We start from the raw sequence: 16,079 nt of genomic DNA on the forward strand, positions 1-16,079 counted from the left end.
GCGAGGGGGAAGCTTATATATTAGTTAACTCTAATGCACTAATAGTGTTCAGATAGAGGAACTATACCAATTAATTACAGTTAGGTTTGTTCTTGGAGATGGGGGAGAAGACTTGAAGAGTTACTGTGTTGAGATACAGACTTTTGTATGTATGTATATGTATGTGTGTGTATGTATATATGCACATATCTATGCATATTTATGTATATATGTACATATCTGTATGTATTTTGCTTCCTTGCTACTTCCCCCAAATAAAGAGAAATTCCTGTAGCTAACTACTTGCTTCTTTTTTTTTCCTTTTAATATGTGCATTAAATCCTTTAATATTCATTGTTGCAAGAATCCAGTTTTCAGAAATAAAAAATATTCTAAAAATATTTTTTTTTAACCGTAGCAGCACATTCTACTTGCAGTTTTTACTGTGTAGTCTGAGGGGGGGGGGGGGGGGGGGGGAGAGAAACCTGTCAAAAATTAGGTGGAACATCCTTGAATAGCAATTAGCATGCCCAGAATTTATTTTATGTACAACGCGGTGGCAAGTAGCTGCTTCTTATTAAATGAAAATCCTGTATTATGTACTTCAGGAACATTCCAACTAATGAGTATGTAATGTCCTTAGTATAACACAGAACTTCTTTTTGTGTTCACAACCACAAGATGCTGGAAACTTGACAAATGATATCATTTAAGACAGATGCCTGCCTTAGGGACCTGTTTTTTGGCTTCCTGTTTCTGGTTTTTATTTCAATAACATTTGTAATTGCCACAGGATCTGTACCTGTGTAGTGCTTTAACCCCTTCATATATACCCTGTCGCTTTAACTTCTTGGGTAGATGCTTGGTAATTTTATTTTTTTTCCCCTCCCCAGCTGGGGTGTTGTTCCTGTCTCTCAAGCACAGATACACACATAAATAAGCGCTGGCTTTATTAGACCAGATGAAACGGTAACATTAGAGAAAGTAAACGCTTGCTGCACTCGCTGTGTTTTACTGGCGCAGAAGTACACGCAGACCAGGCCCAAGGAGAAAAATAAACAACAAGCTGTCAGGTACGGCCTGCTGATTCTCAGCGAGTTAGAACAAAATTCAGCAGACACCGCATAGGTACAGAGTACCTTGATCTCAGTTTTACTTCCCAAAGTCTACTCCCCCTGCCTCAAGCTCACATTCGTTACCTAGATTACAGGGTGGGGTGGTTTTGGACACGGCTTTAATTTGTTGCTGGCTATCAGGGCCCTTTTGGTGGTGCAGGCTCAGCACGAGCTGCGGGTCCATGCTGCACCTCCCGCAGGGCCCACATGGAATAAAGCCCCTATCACAGGACAGGAGCGGTTTGCAGCTCCCCAGGCGCTCGGCTTGGAGCCCAGCAGGCCTCACAACCTCAAGCAGTTAGTGGCAGTCAGTAGCACGTTCCCTCTCTGTTCAGCTTTTTCATCAGTCTTGCAAAAACGTTACCAGCAGGCTGTGCATGAGAAGCTGGTGTGGCTCTGCACGGGGGAGTTTCCATCAGGAGACTCGCTAACTCCTACAGGCAGCACAATAGCCAGAAATGAGGGCTTGGAAGCACCAGGAGATCTTGGCACCTGTCCCGTAGGTGCTCATTTCCTGCTTGGCCAAAGCATCGCGCTCTCCTTGACTTAGGGTGCTTTCCCATGTCATTCGGAACCAAGAAGTTACGTGCAAGCCTTCTATCCCAGGGCACGTGGCATTGCTGCACCTGCACTCCTAAGCGACTTTGTCCCACAGCGTGTCAAACAGCCTCGTCTCTCCTCAGCGCCAGGGCTGAGGACACCGCAAACGTGACGAAACCTCTCCGTTCGCTGTAGGAGGGGACCGCCCACCGTGCAAACACACCCTGCGGGCCTTCCGTGGGAGAAGGGGGAAGCATTTATCTTCCCTAACAATAGGGAGGTCAAAAGGACCAAGCGAGGGCCGCACCAGGTCACTTCAGCTGCCGCGGAGCGTGTTGGCGGGGGAAGTACGCCGGCACGCAAATCTCATTGCGTGCTCCAAGGAGCTGTGCACAGGCTTCTTCTGTCTTCAGAATGATAACGCCAAGGTGCTAGTGCACAGAGGGAGGAGGAGAGGCACTGCGTGTGTCTCTGGAGGTGGCAAGGCACGGTGACGGCACACCCCAGGTGAGCCATGAGGCCGGCAGCCAAGCACTTCCAGCCACCCAGGAACCCACATTCCACTGAAATAGGTTGTCTGGGTTGTTTGGCAAGTCTGATTGCTGCAATAAAAAAATAAATAATAATAAAAATACTCCAACTTCATTCACGTTGGCATGACATCGTCGGCGTGACCGTTTCTGGCAGGCTATCAGAAAGTTTTATTTGCATCCAGAGTTTTGAAAGCCGTTTCATAATGTTAAACAAGGATAACGCTGCAAACGTCTGGCTGATTTGCCCCTTGACACCTATGTGTAATCCCTCATTGAAGCCCTAATGAGCACTCTCCTCGGGCTGCCTTACTTTCAGAATAACCCCTGTGCACAAGTAGCGCAATGCACCTTCGCTTCTCGCTTAGGGTGTGGCAGGAGTAGCCCGAAGGAAGTGGATGAAGTATGTTATTTTTCCTGTGTTCTTGGTGATCTAGATACAGCATCAGTTATTGGATCATTTGGCTTTGTAGCGAGCTAGGGAACCTCACTCTGCTATCACAAGCACCTACAAATGAGAGAGATCTGGGGGCAGCTCCCTGTCCTGGTAAATGAGGAACAAGGATAACACTGCTGAAATCAGTGCAAAAGTGCTCTCTGAGGAGAACCTGGCTCTACTTTCCCTGCATGTGTGCCCACGTGGCTAGAGAAAGCAGCTAAGATATTCCTGCCTAGCTTCAGACCACAGCAAAACGTGCCAGAGCCTCCAGGTAACCCCCAGAGCCACGGGAGATGGGGTGCGCTCACAAGCATCAGTGCTGCAAGAGCGATGTGGCAACAACAGCACCTGGGTGGTTCAAAGCTGTCTGCCGAGAGATGATGGCAAAGCCAGTCCTGCTCAGAGAAACTGCTGTGAAGGCAGCCCATTGATTATCAGGTGTCTTTCTTCTCTAAATGATTTCAAGCATGAGGGACAGATTAGCACCCGTCCTAGTGTAGAAGACGACCCCAACACCGGAATCCTGAGCTACTTAATAGTTCTTCTTCCCTTGACTTCTCAAATTAGATTTCCTCAAAAAACTTCTCTTTCTCTCCCTTCATCAAAGAGACTGAAATAATTATAGAGGGACAGGCCACTGGAAGTATTTCAGGCTTTTTCTCTCCCTTTGCAGAGGAGAGTTCAGTTACCCTTGTCTTATGACTAACCTAAACCTAACAAAGAACACAGTTTTGCCTAAAGGCTCTGCAACAAAATTTGAGTGGATTTATGGCAAATACATACAGTTTCCATTTTACCACAGAAATAGACATTACTTTACTTTTCAGCTTAGAAGATCTGCTTATCCTGGGGGCTGGAGGAAGGACCCAAGGACTGTTTCCACCTAGATGATTTCATTTGCAGCATCTTTGGTTCCATCTGTTAATGCTACAGTTCTATGCGATGATGCTACTTCTACTGCATTTCTTCCTTTTGTACTTGCGGAAAGCTGACACGTTCAGCAGTCACAAAATAGATGTCATGGAGCAAAGAGGAAGGAGTCAAGTATTCCTCCTTTTCCATGCAGCTGATCTTGTAGGGGTAGGGGAGCTAAGCAGTGGCTCACACAGTACAAGCCCAAATCCTACAAGGTGAATTGAGGGCTGTGGATAAAGCACGCTATAAGGAAAAAGGTTGTGTCTAGAGGGGGGCAAAGAAAGGACATCAGCAGTGGCATGTTTAGGTGGATGGAGGAAAGTCAAGAGTTTTGCTTCACCTCGTCCAAGTTTATCAAGTGGCAACAGGCCTTTTTCCTGCATAGATCAGAGACCAACCTAAATCTAACAGCAGCACTTCACAAGGGTACTACAACAAGATTTCATGTCAGTGTTCTTGCTGTCTGTTTCTTCCAGTTTCTTGGCATAATGTCATATTTTCAACTAATTACAGGCAAACACAAGGTGGGAAAGCAAAGGCAATTTCTTTGCCTTCTGGAAATATGTTCTGTACTTCACCACACCCATCATATATAAACAGCATCGTAAAAAGCATCTCAATAAGGTCTTTACGACAGCTGAAGAGGAGCACAATGTGGCCTAGGTTTAAGTTACACCCCCAGCCATCCAAACAGTGGACAAATTTCTCCATCCTTGACAGATAGCCATACTGCATTGGAGGGAACACAGCATGGTGCTTCTCCAGCACCTGCACACCGATCACACAGCGAGCAGAAAGGCTGAAGGGACCCAAACTCTGACACTTGTACATCAGGCAGCCTGCATGAAGGCCTGAGTGACTGTAAGGAAACCACACAAGCACAGTCACGCTAAGGGCCTGCCTCGCTGGGTGCAAGAAGGTGCAACACCAGAGCACTGTGAGCGGACTAGTCTTTTTGTTCAACTTGGTATAAAGCAGTTGAAAAAGCACCGTCTCATCCCCTACCAGATGGCAGCCCTGGCGCCATGTCTGACAGGGGATGATTTTGTGCTGAAGCACAGGAGATCCTGCCACCTTGTACACTTCAGAGCTGACACTGATCTTCAATCAGCATCGCCCTGGCCTTCAAGGAAAATATGCCAAAATATCACAGACTTCCAAACAAAATGCAGATACTGAACTTTCTGAAATTTACCAGTGGCGTTTTACTCCTGTTCTGCACCTGAACCGTACCAACAGGGTGCAGCAGAAATGAGGGTTTTGGACTGCTGGCAGCAGGAGCGAAGCTTTGCACTCACAGCTCCCCAGTCGTGCCCCTGAGGGGAGCACTGCTCCTCCGCCCGCTTGGTGCGATGAGATGCTCAAAGCCAGGCTGGGCCACCTTGTGTCGTACACAGCCGCTATTGCACAGATGTCGCAGCAGCAGGTGCAAAATAAATACCTGGGTAATGGCAACCATTTGCTTTGCCTTCAGCTGCAGGCATCAGGTCTGATTTACTGGCAGCTAGAGAGCCTGGGTGAGCCGGCTTCCCATGGCCAGCCTCACCTTAACAGGAGTGGAGATGGCAGTGATGGGCACCGGGGACACGGCTGGGGAAGGGACTGTCTTGCTTCCCTCCCATGCCCCCCACTTCTCTGCCCCAGCTGGGGAACTTCACAGAGCCACAAAGCCACGCTGCCCTTTCCACGTTTGGACACGACGGATGTATACGGTCTGGAGCAGTCTTTGCTCAAGGCGCACAAAGTAAAGGAGGAGAGTGACATTTCAGTCTTTCATTGCAGAGTCATTCGGGTCATTCGCTGAAATTATAGACACCAGCTCCAGCGATGTTAACAGCCAACTTTAGATTATTAACCATCCTTTGGATAGCAGTACATTTATGGTGCCAGCGTGCAGAGAATTCCTCCAAATTACAGGGTGTCCTAACACAGCCGGTCAAACCACATGGACCTCGAGATGCAGCAAGCAGTGTAATTAAGGCAGTTTTCTCATTTGTACTTTCCCCAGCAGCACTCAAAATACACTCTCAGCCACTGGATGCTGCTCTTTGCATCAGGCTACGAAAGGAGAGTAGAGCGAAGGGTGCCTTAACAATAGCTCATTAAGGAGACCTCAAACATTTTCTTTTATTGCATTATTTATGTTTTGGGTGATCATAAAACACTATTTCCAGGGCAAAGTGCACTCAAGAAGCTTATTGGCCTGTAGGTGGTTTCATTTGATTAGATTTAGAAGGGAGAAAGCTACAGAAATTCCTTTTACCTGCTACTTTCTTGAAAGACCTGTTTCCACACACCCCCACCCCCCGTCAGGCCATACATTTGCAATACCACTGAGATCCACCAAACTTCATTAGCCCTTGCAAATATTTCTGGGAAAGGCAGTGACCGTTTTTCCCCTAAGGCTCTGGAAATTCGTCTTCACCGCAACGATCACTGACATCCCTGGTAGGATCCATTTTTTAATGTAATGACCTCTGCAAACAAGCAAACAGAGAGGACCAAAACATTTAGAGTCCTGTGGAAATATTATAAAGCCAATTTCGCACAAAAGCATTCGTATTAAAAAACTCAGCTGAAAAATAATAATAAAGCAGATAATGGTCACAAATGCTTATTCCCATTCCTTAAGTTATATTTTATAATTAGACTAGAACTGCTTTAATTAAAGAAAAAATACAAGGAAAAAATGTAATCTCCTACAGAGCTGCTCTTACTGTGTAACTCTGCTGAAGTACATTTTTTTACCTACGTACAGATCCAAGAATAAATGTTGGCCCTGGCCATGGAATATTCACTCACTTTCAAAACGTAAGTAAAAGAACCGAAACTAATTAACTGGAAACTGCCAGGGCTGAGAATTCCTTGTTTATAGAAGTGCAACAGTGCAACTCCAGCTCTTTAACTTTTCTTTCTGTTGTTTCTCTGCTATAAACATAACACTAATGGCTATTAAAGTTTAGCAAAAAAAAGCTGGAGGGGACAGAAACTATAAGACATTCCAAAGAGAACAAGGGGAAATTTAGGTTGCAAATAGAAGCTCTGCCATATAAGGAGCAGCTGCCAGGTCTGCTCCTTGGTATGGAGAGGGACTAAATGGATCCCCATGCCGGCATGTAAGAATCAATTAAGAGACAAGACAACAAACAGAACTGCTCCTCATGCTCTTTTAAGCCCTGGAAATGTCTACTAAACATGCTGAATGTGGAGAATAATAACGCCTCAAAATTAAATGAGAAAGTATTGTTTAAGTAATTAATATGAGGTACAACTACTTCCATTCTCTGAGTCTAGTAGCTAAAAAAATGAAGAGATGAAGATGACAATTTTTGTTTTGTTTTGTTTTTTTTTTATTGCAGTATCATAGGATTAGTTAAACTGTATCTCCAGCTTTCTGAATTACAGATCACCAAGACTGCCATCCGCAAATACAATGTGCTGGTATTCATCTTGTCAAGGATATATACTCAGAGGGCTATTTCTCTAATTGATAGCTTCATCATTCAATTCAAGATGCATAAGGATAGCTATTGTTATCTAACACTAACTATCATATGTTCTTATTGTTCCACACTTCTCTCCTTGTCAATAAAATCAAAGATATCCTATCTTAATCTTTAAGATTGCTAAAGGAAAGTGCATTATTTGTTGACTCACCATGTTGCATTATTAAATGTTTGCAAGCAGTCTGCACGTCTCTCCACTGACATCCTTTAGTATTCAATTAAAAAATGGACAAGAGAATACACTGATACAAACAAATACTTGGTTAAATGAATATTTTGCATTGAATTCTCAAATTATTCTAATTCAGGTGCTTGATAGCAGACACTCTGTTGAAATCAGGACAGCAATGCGAAGTGTGAGAATGATCTGCGTATAAAAGGGAAGAAGGCAGATTGCTTTATGGTGGAGCCATGGCAGAGGTTTGACAGGAAACGCTTCTCCCAATACAGCTAAGCAAGGAAGGAGAACCCTATTATATGGATGAGTGAGGCCAGCAATGGCATCTTGTCATTCTAACTTGTATAAGTAAGCAAGCTTAATTGCTCCTTGTCTTTTCAAGATGACTTTTCACCAACAATCTCATTACCACACACATATGTTTATTGCCCATATCCAAGTCCCTTCACGCAGACCTGAATGCAATGAGGAGAGCAACAATATTATGTTATCCAGTAACACTGCTTTTTTTCCTCTCTATTTTATTTTTTTAACCAGATGGATGTGACCTGCCTTCTCCTTCTGCGACTAACAGGGTGACCAGAGGCAGCAGAACGTGCACCAGGATTGGAAAGAATAAAACCAGAGGGAAAGCAAGCTGTCAAGAGAACAGTGTACTGAAGAAGAAAAATGTAAACATGACTTCTATTTACCAAGATTAATATGTAAAGTTAACATGTTTGTCATGGAATACATTAATATGTATATCTTCCCATTATGTAGATCTTTCCTTATATTACTTATTAGAAAGGGATATAATCACAATGATGGGGCAAGGACGTCACTTAAAAATTAGGTGATGCCCAGTCAACATAATATAACTACTACAGTGTCATTTCTGATTTAGATGTAGCGATATCAGTGTAATTGCCGCTGGGAAGAAATTATAATGGCTGTTAATGATAAATAAAATGACAAGAAGGAGGGTCCTCTTTCACATGTAATTCCAAACAAAATTCAACTACTGACTTCCTTAAGCAACTCGGTGCCATTCATTGACAAAGAAAAAATAAGCAGGTTTTGTGTAGATGCATGGCCATAAAAACTGCACAGTAATTTTTCAAGTCTAAACATAGACACTAAAGGTCTAGCGAGATTTCACCACACTATTTCCACTCAGGTAAGATGTAGCAATGAATCTCACGTGAGGGGAATATTAACACAAAGTTAAGATTATTCTAACAAAAAGCACTAGAGCTGACAAACACATAGGTAAGCAAAAATATGGTAAAGGCACATATACAATCATGTGTGGATACTTTGCATAGCCCCCACAAATACTCCAGCTTTGTCTCTGTAAACATGGGCAGCCCTAACCCATAGATCAAGAAACTTTCCTACATTGCTTTCATATCATAGAGGTGTCCAGAAAGAGCTACACAAAGCAACATTTACCCATTGTGGATGCCTTGTTAGCCTAGTTGGGAGCATACTTCAAATCATTCATCCATTAAAATTCAGAAAACCAAAGTTTTATTACTAGTTCTAACATTAAGAGCAAAGACTATGCCTTCCCATCTGTGAAGACCAAGAGTCCAATCCTTTCATTCCCTTTGATTACAGATGAATTAAAACACAATCAACACTATACTTCACACCCCATGAATAACACAGCTCCACTCTATAAAAGCATAAAACCCAACAGCATGCCGTACATATTAGTAGGCATCTAGGAAAGCAGGTAAGTATAAGCAAATCTGTAGTCACATGTCAATACTCCCAGTCTCCCACTATCCAAAGCTGGGAGACTGCCTAATACATAAATGCTTGCCCTGTGTTTAAAATGCCAGCCCCTCTTAAAAGGGTAATAACACATACCTGCCATTTACTCTTGTTTTGGGGTCTTCAAAAATCAATGGGTAGATGATTTTGTAAGGGTTAAATTTGAAAAATGAATTTAAAAAAACATACACACACACTAATACAGGCAGCATTAGTCTACCTATCCTTTCGTTATCATAGCTAGGTTTTTAGTTACCTGTTAGTCAAAGACAGTTTAAAAAATAAATAAATCAGCCTTCACCTGGATAATAAACCTGGCCATTTTCAGCTGAGACCAATTTGCTAATTTAGTTCTAGCTGATGCAAGCACTTCTGCAGGTGGTTTACTCCAAAGCACATATAGCCAGAGAGGGCAGGGGCAGTGAAAGGAGAGAAGGTACAAAAATGAATGTTGCGTAACGTGCTTTGTGAAATGTGGCAAATTAACACAGGCAGGACCCTGGTAAAACATTTGAACCACCAGTCTAGCATTTTGACATATGCAGGATTTTTTTTCAAGTTGGTGGTCTATTTTACTACAGGGTATGTCAAGGGAGTGCAGCGATCTGCCAACCCCCACCTAATTGCTTTGGCTCCTTTGCATGAAGATCATTTGTTGATAAAGTTGTTACAGGCACATTTAGGCAACAGGTTTTTATAGGATGCCTGGTGCTCTTTATAATGCAATTAGTTTCATTTAGTATATGCTTTTTCATCTGCAGTGTTGTTCTTTTGCTGGCAAAAACTAGCAATGAAATCCACACCCTTTGGTGGCTGAATCTTCCCTCATGTTTCCTAAATGAGCCCTCTTTCAGAAGAGAACTGTGATCAAAGAAGCAGCTTTACTTAATGTTTAGTAAATGGGATTTCATTCTATTTTAGTGCCTATCTTATGTTTAGGAGAGTTAGAAGAGAATATAGACCAGGATTGGTCTTCTCTGTTTGCCAGCTTTGCAAAAGATGCTAGGAACACTTTTAGGAAGCAAAGATGCATCTAGATACACCTCTAAAGCTCTGTGAGGAGAAGCCTTCCTATGATTTCATATGTTGAAAGGCTCCTTACAAGCATGCTTGGACAGTTAATGAGCAGCTACCAACTCGCACCTCCAAACTTCTGCTCACCAGAAGAGTATCAAGGAGACTCCTCAGGTCCCCAAGCATCTGCCTTTGCTCCGACAACAGCAGGGCTCTCTAGACAACAGGACACACACATAACATCAGATGCTGCAGAAGTGCAATATTCCTAGTTCGCTTTTAGCCTGTGCTGGCATTAGCATATGAGATATCCCTCCCATGCACCACGTGTAACCCAACCCGGTTGGCATTCACAGGATAGGAATGATCCAGCCCTGAAAAAGAGTTGATCTGAGCACCTACCTGAGAGGACAGCAGAGAAGTAAACACAGCTCCTCCAAGGTGATTTAAATCCACACTTCTTAGAAGCACCACAAAAATATGAACGCTATTTTTGGATAGGGATATCCTTTTTTTGAAGCTACTCTGCTCAATATGTGTTATTTATATTGACTGTAATAGGAACCAGAACTCAGACACCCTACTCCTAACTGGCTGTCATAATCCTGGAAGCACCTAATCTAGGCAACTCCAGGAGCATCCAGATTTTGATCCAATCACTCCTGGTACCTGCACTTGATGCAGAAGATATTATTCACCTTCCAGAGCAGGTTCTGGGTCCTAGCTGTGCTCCAGTAACTGATACGAAATACTCAACCAGCTCTGGAAACAGAGCACAGGTTTCCTCTCTCCCATGTGACCACCAGACTAAACAGTCCATTCAGGTTTGCTGAGTCTCCCTGACTTAGCCAATGTCTGTAAATCCCACACAAAACACACCAGCATCAGCAGGAGGCCCTGAAAGCATCCCACCCCAAAGCTAGTCTATCAGCATGTTGTAACGCCCTTGCTGGCTGAGGCTGAGGACAGAGGGCTGCTGCAGCTCTCCCAGATGGGCCTGCAGAAGGAGCTTCTCCAGGCCAGGTACTACTAGCAGGGCTGAAATTTATCCAGAATTAACACCCAGCTGACATAAAAACTCTCAGCCTTAATAATTGCTGCCAGTGGACACCTGGGTTTTGCAATGTGCTAGGGAAACAGCAGGCAGGTGTCTGTGCTGGGGCTTTGGCACGAGCCTTAGCAGCACCCTCACCAGAAGCAGCTCTGCCAGCTTCCTCCCGAAAATCCCACCTCACCCCAGCCTCGGTCAGGCTGGTGCCTTACACTTTTTTGTTGTTGCTATTGTTGTGTTTAACCATGGGCCATAGCACTGTGTGATTGTGAAAGCCCTTCATAAAAATGTTCAGTCCTACACCTTTGAAGAAACGCTCAGAGTCCTCGAAAACTTCACGCTTCCCTGCTCTTCCCCAGATGCTACACAAACGATTTGAACTAAAAGCACAATAATGGTCCAAACCACCTCTTCACCTTCCCCAGCCCCATTGTTCTGAGGTTGACCTTTCTAGGGAAAGCATTTCCCTTTGGTCTTCGCTGACCCAGGCAGCAAGGCCTGCAGCAGGGAGCAAGCAGAGCTAGCACCTTGGTTTCCCTGTACTGCTGCCTCCTGCAGCCTCTAGCCCAGCTCTTTTTGTTTACTGCTCTTCCTGAGTGGGAGGTAGAGGACTACCTGTGATCTTTGTGACTATGGGGATAAAAATGGATGGCAGAGTATCGCAATGAAATGTGATGAGATGAAAAACACTCCCTATTCTAATCCCTATTACTTGCAAAGAATCAACACAATATAATGAGCAGTTATTGTTTTGCAGCTCCCTTACATCCCTAATGGGAATAGTTGCACAGATTTCAAAATCTATCGCGCTCCTGAGCATGAATAATCTCTGTTTGAAAGTACCTTATTGCATGTGTGTCAGCTTAGGTGGGTTAGTGAAGGGGCCAACTAAAGGAAAAGTAAACTGGCTATAAAGTCTCCTGAGAAAGGGCCTGATTCAGCCAAAAAATGCCTGAGACAGGGCTAACTGCAGGCAGGCACTGAAGTGCCAAGCAGTGGGGAAGGAGAGCAGGGCATTGCTTGCATTCTTTGAGGAAAGCACATGGGTTTTAAGTGCCTTGCGGAGCCCAAGCCTAAACTAATAGCATTGTATTTCTTGTTCACTGAGAACAAAAGCAGAATGGTTTGGGATCACTATGACCTAGATGCTATCAGAGGTTAGCAAAAATGACTGGTCAGACCTGTCAGGGCTAAACAGCTGCATCAAGCAATGGGGGGGGGGGGGGCGGGGGGTAGGTCTAGGGGAGGAGGGCACCCGAGTTGCAAATAGAGAGACAGAGGAGCAGGAGGAAAAGATGGAAACTGCGTGTCCTGAATACGTAGGAACGTGTGTGTTCGCTGCAGCTGAAGCTCGGGTCTTATCATTTGCATATACACAGATCGCCGGACATCTTTCGACCAACCTTTCAGAAGCAACCTTATGGCACCATGACTCCCATGCTCTTAGCACTCCTTGGGCTCCATTTCCATAAATTACAGTACAAAGGGATAATAGGCTGTTAGCAGTCCCAGCCTTGCATGACATACAAAGCACCAAATGCAGGAGTATTTTCTGTGCCATCCTGTGCCCCTTTTGTGGACCAGGTGTAGCCCCACTAACAAAACACAGTGGTGTGCCAGCAGTTTCTGACCTGATTGCAAAGCTAACTAAAGCTAATTTATCATGGCAGGCTAATCAGGATGACAAGGTTGGGTAGGTGACATTCTCCAAAATCTCCAATTTGTTGTGATTTTTTTTTTAATCCCCTTAGCAATTTATTTTCTGTATAGCAAAGTTTTCCCCAAGAATGTTCCAAAATATAGTCAAGGTTAACCATGCTGTGAGCTTATTCAATATTTATGATTCTTTTTTATTTGTACTAGGACTTTTTGGGGACTCCAAATAGTCCATTAATCAAACAGAGTGACAAAATAGGCCATTTGACAATTTGTACAGGGGCTGCATTTTTTTTTTCTGCTCAAGAATAAAGAACCAACTTAACTTCATCAACAGTTCCTGATTAATTGTTACAAAGTGTCATCCATAAATTTTCCTTCGATCTAATAATCCTTTCAGAAGACTTAACAATATCCCCAGTGATTTGGGTTTTATTGAGGGCTGAGTTCCAGGAGAAGCAGTGACACAAATAGCTCAAGTGAACTGAGACACCTCCGTGGACAGTCTTCACAGAGTTGACAGTTCTGAAATACAATTATCAGTGTGATCTGCTTAAGAATTCATCATCAGCTCCTGCCTTCTGAAGACTTAAAAAAATACCGAGGCATACAAAGAAAAAGAGGTGATAAGAAGGCATCATTTTCTTCCAGCCTCATAACTGTAAATTGAAGAAAATTATTTTCTTTGCCTGCAGCTCATTGGCATATAGGCAGCATTATATTATAATTTCATAAGCATAAATCCTTTGAATAAATTTCAGAAGAATAACTGAATTAGAAATGCAAGTAAAGTATCTAAAAAACTTAACTGTACTAGGCAGGAAAAACTGGATGCAAGTAAAACCGGCACAGGGAGATTTACTGTCTGCCTGCTCATCCTCTGTCTGCGAAGGGAATACTCCCCCACTCCTCCCACCAACCTGATCCAGCTAAGGTAAATTTTAAGGAGGAAAAAAAAAAATGTTAATTTCAACGATCATTTCCATACGCAGCAGGGAAATGTGAAATCGAACCCACCTTGCTGCCTGCTTTTACAGGGTTTCAGCTGTATTTTATCATTAATTAATCCTGGAGATACAACAGGCTTGGGGTTTGTTGTAATTATTGTTATTTGTTTATTTATTAGTAGTAAGCATATGGGAGATCAAAAAACATCCCTCCCAACTGTTCCCTAGCAACAAGTCAGTCAGTTATTCACACGGAAGTCATCCCAAATGTGTTCACAAAGTAAATTTTGGATGAAGCTCTTGCCCCGTCCCACGGTGCTGGTGGTCGCCGTCCAGCAGCAGCCTGGGAACAGCACGAGGGCTTCTTCATCGGCAGCAATAACACACCTCCGTCAAGAGGCCCTGGGGAAAGGCTTGGTTTTATCCTTGCTTCATAAGACGGTCGCAAGTCAGGAGATCAAAGTTAAGCCTTGTTATTGACTTTCTGTCCAATGTGGGCGAGTACTGGCTCCTCAGAGTTACCTGCCCTCCCATGGGAACCTGGGCTATCATCTCACTCTGACTCAGTGACCCATCTCTAAAACGGGCATGTTAGTATTCATATTCTCCACTACATTTTTTTTCTGTTTTATCTATTATGATGTATGTGTTGCTATTATGGAACATCTTTAGTTGATCTCGATTGCTAAGGCCACGGCCAAATTTGGTGCGAAATTCCCAGGATTTTGAGTGGAGAGGGTTCAGTACGAACCTAAGTATGAAGAGCATGAATTACCACCCAGGTTGTCTGAACTATTGTGAAACCCACGCGACCACACAGTTGAAGCCGTGTACATATTTACACTTTGATTGACCTATTGATGATTCACAAAGGCAGAGGAGCTCCAGGAGCAGCCCAGGGGAACTCCAGAGCCAGGGCAGGTGGTTGGCTTCTTTAGCCTGCTTCTGTATGTAACGTGGGTACCCAGGTCGTCTTTGCTGTTGCCAGATGTTCTTCCTGCCCAATATACTGTGTCCCAGCACCTTCTACATGGTAAAGATGCAGTGCTTCCTCCAGTTCCTGCAGCTTCCATGCAGGCTAGAGCAACGTCAACATGTAAAGGGCATGTAATAGCATAACAACCTTTAGCATACAGGGCAATTTATAGCCATCACAGGGCACGGTGCTTCTCACTTTACACGCTGTTTGGGTATTAATGAGTTACACCACACCTTGAAGTTACAGCAGTTTCAACACACAAAACTTGCATACGTTGCACAATGTGGGCTGCTCAGCATGCATCAACCTGAAAGACCACAGGGGAAAACTCAAGATATAACTCTGTAATACTGTGTGCTAAGGTTCACCAGTGGACTTAATTTATCTAATGGATTTACACGAGTGGTGTAATGTTTATGTGGAACTTACAGTAAGAATCAGATGGCCATTTCAACTAGACAGTAGGAAAATTAAGCTAGAGGAGGCAGTCATCTAGCTAATTTTGCTAACTTCTGTTGGGATCTCAGTACAGTTAAATTAGTCACAAACATGGAAAATATGGATCCCCCCCCCCCCCTCAAGATTACTAGAAGAAACTGGAGACAGGGGAAGAAGAGTGGGGAGGGATCAACTTTCCTAAAGGAACTGCTTAAGCCCACTGGATGATTTCCAAGGACTCATAACCCTTTTGGACCAAAGTGAAATTTCCCTGTAACACATTGATCAATAGCTGTAATGTGTTGTCTGCTTTCCAATGGCCCTCTCATGAGGGCCATACTTCATGCTAGGCTTCAAAACTGGTCCCTCAGCAACTTTAACAGATGACTTATTAGAAAAAAAATCACACAAAAAAAATCTGTTTCCTTGGTTCTTGGACTCTTCTCCCACTCAAGAATAACTGAACTGCTCTTATCTTAAACTATTAAAAATTTACATTTTGCCAGAGACCAGGCCTGGAACATTTTATCCTGATAAGTAAAGCATTCAGAAAGCTCTGAGCAACTCAAAACAGAGGATTAGAATGGAAATTCTCAAATAGACATGACACACTTTGCTACCACTCTTGCAGCTGCTTCTGTGGCAGGGCCGATCGTGCAGCCAGTGAACACACTCTGTGTCTTTTCATTGATTTCAGTGAGATTTGGAGGAAAGAGATTCTAGTGGCCCTGGGTTTCTGGTTTTCATGTGCTGTGTCTTCAGACCTTGAAAATAAAAGTCAACTAATTATTAACTTCTCACTAAAAAATTAAGTTTAACCTGATCCTTCCCCAGGATGAATCCAGGGGATCTTGGGGCTGTTCTCATATTTGCCACCTCACCAAAGCAAAATGGTGGAAAAAAAAATCTGGTCTTGTTTTTAATACGGTTGCATAGAGGCATGGCTCTTGTCTCTCATACCTCTTTTTGGCTTTTTTCCTGACTCTATTGGTATATGAGACTGGGAACTTTTTGTGCCTTCAGCTTTCCTC

General features: G+C 43.5%; 1 long non-coding RNA gene across 1 annotated transcript; it reads right to left on the reverse strand.

Moving 5' to 3' along the window:
* Positions 1 to 474: 474 nt before the first annotated feature.
* LOC308189193 lies at positions 475 to 11,474 on the reverse strand. Its single transcript, XR_013946086.1, has 2 exons — positions 10,380 to 11,474; positions 475 to 2,236 (listed from the first exon to the last, which is right to left on the reverse strand). It is a non-coding gene; the product is annotated as an uncharacterized lncRNA (long non-coding RNA).
* Positions 11,475 to 16,079: the final 4,605 nt, after the last annotated feature.

Source organism: Anser brachyrhynchus (assembly GCF_964034855.1).
Source record: "Anser brachyrhynchus genome assembly, chromosome: 2".
In the NCBI taxonomy this organism is placed as follows: Eukaryota; Metazoa; Chordata; class Aves; order Anseriformes; family Anatidae; genus Anser; species Anser brachyrhynchus.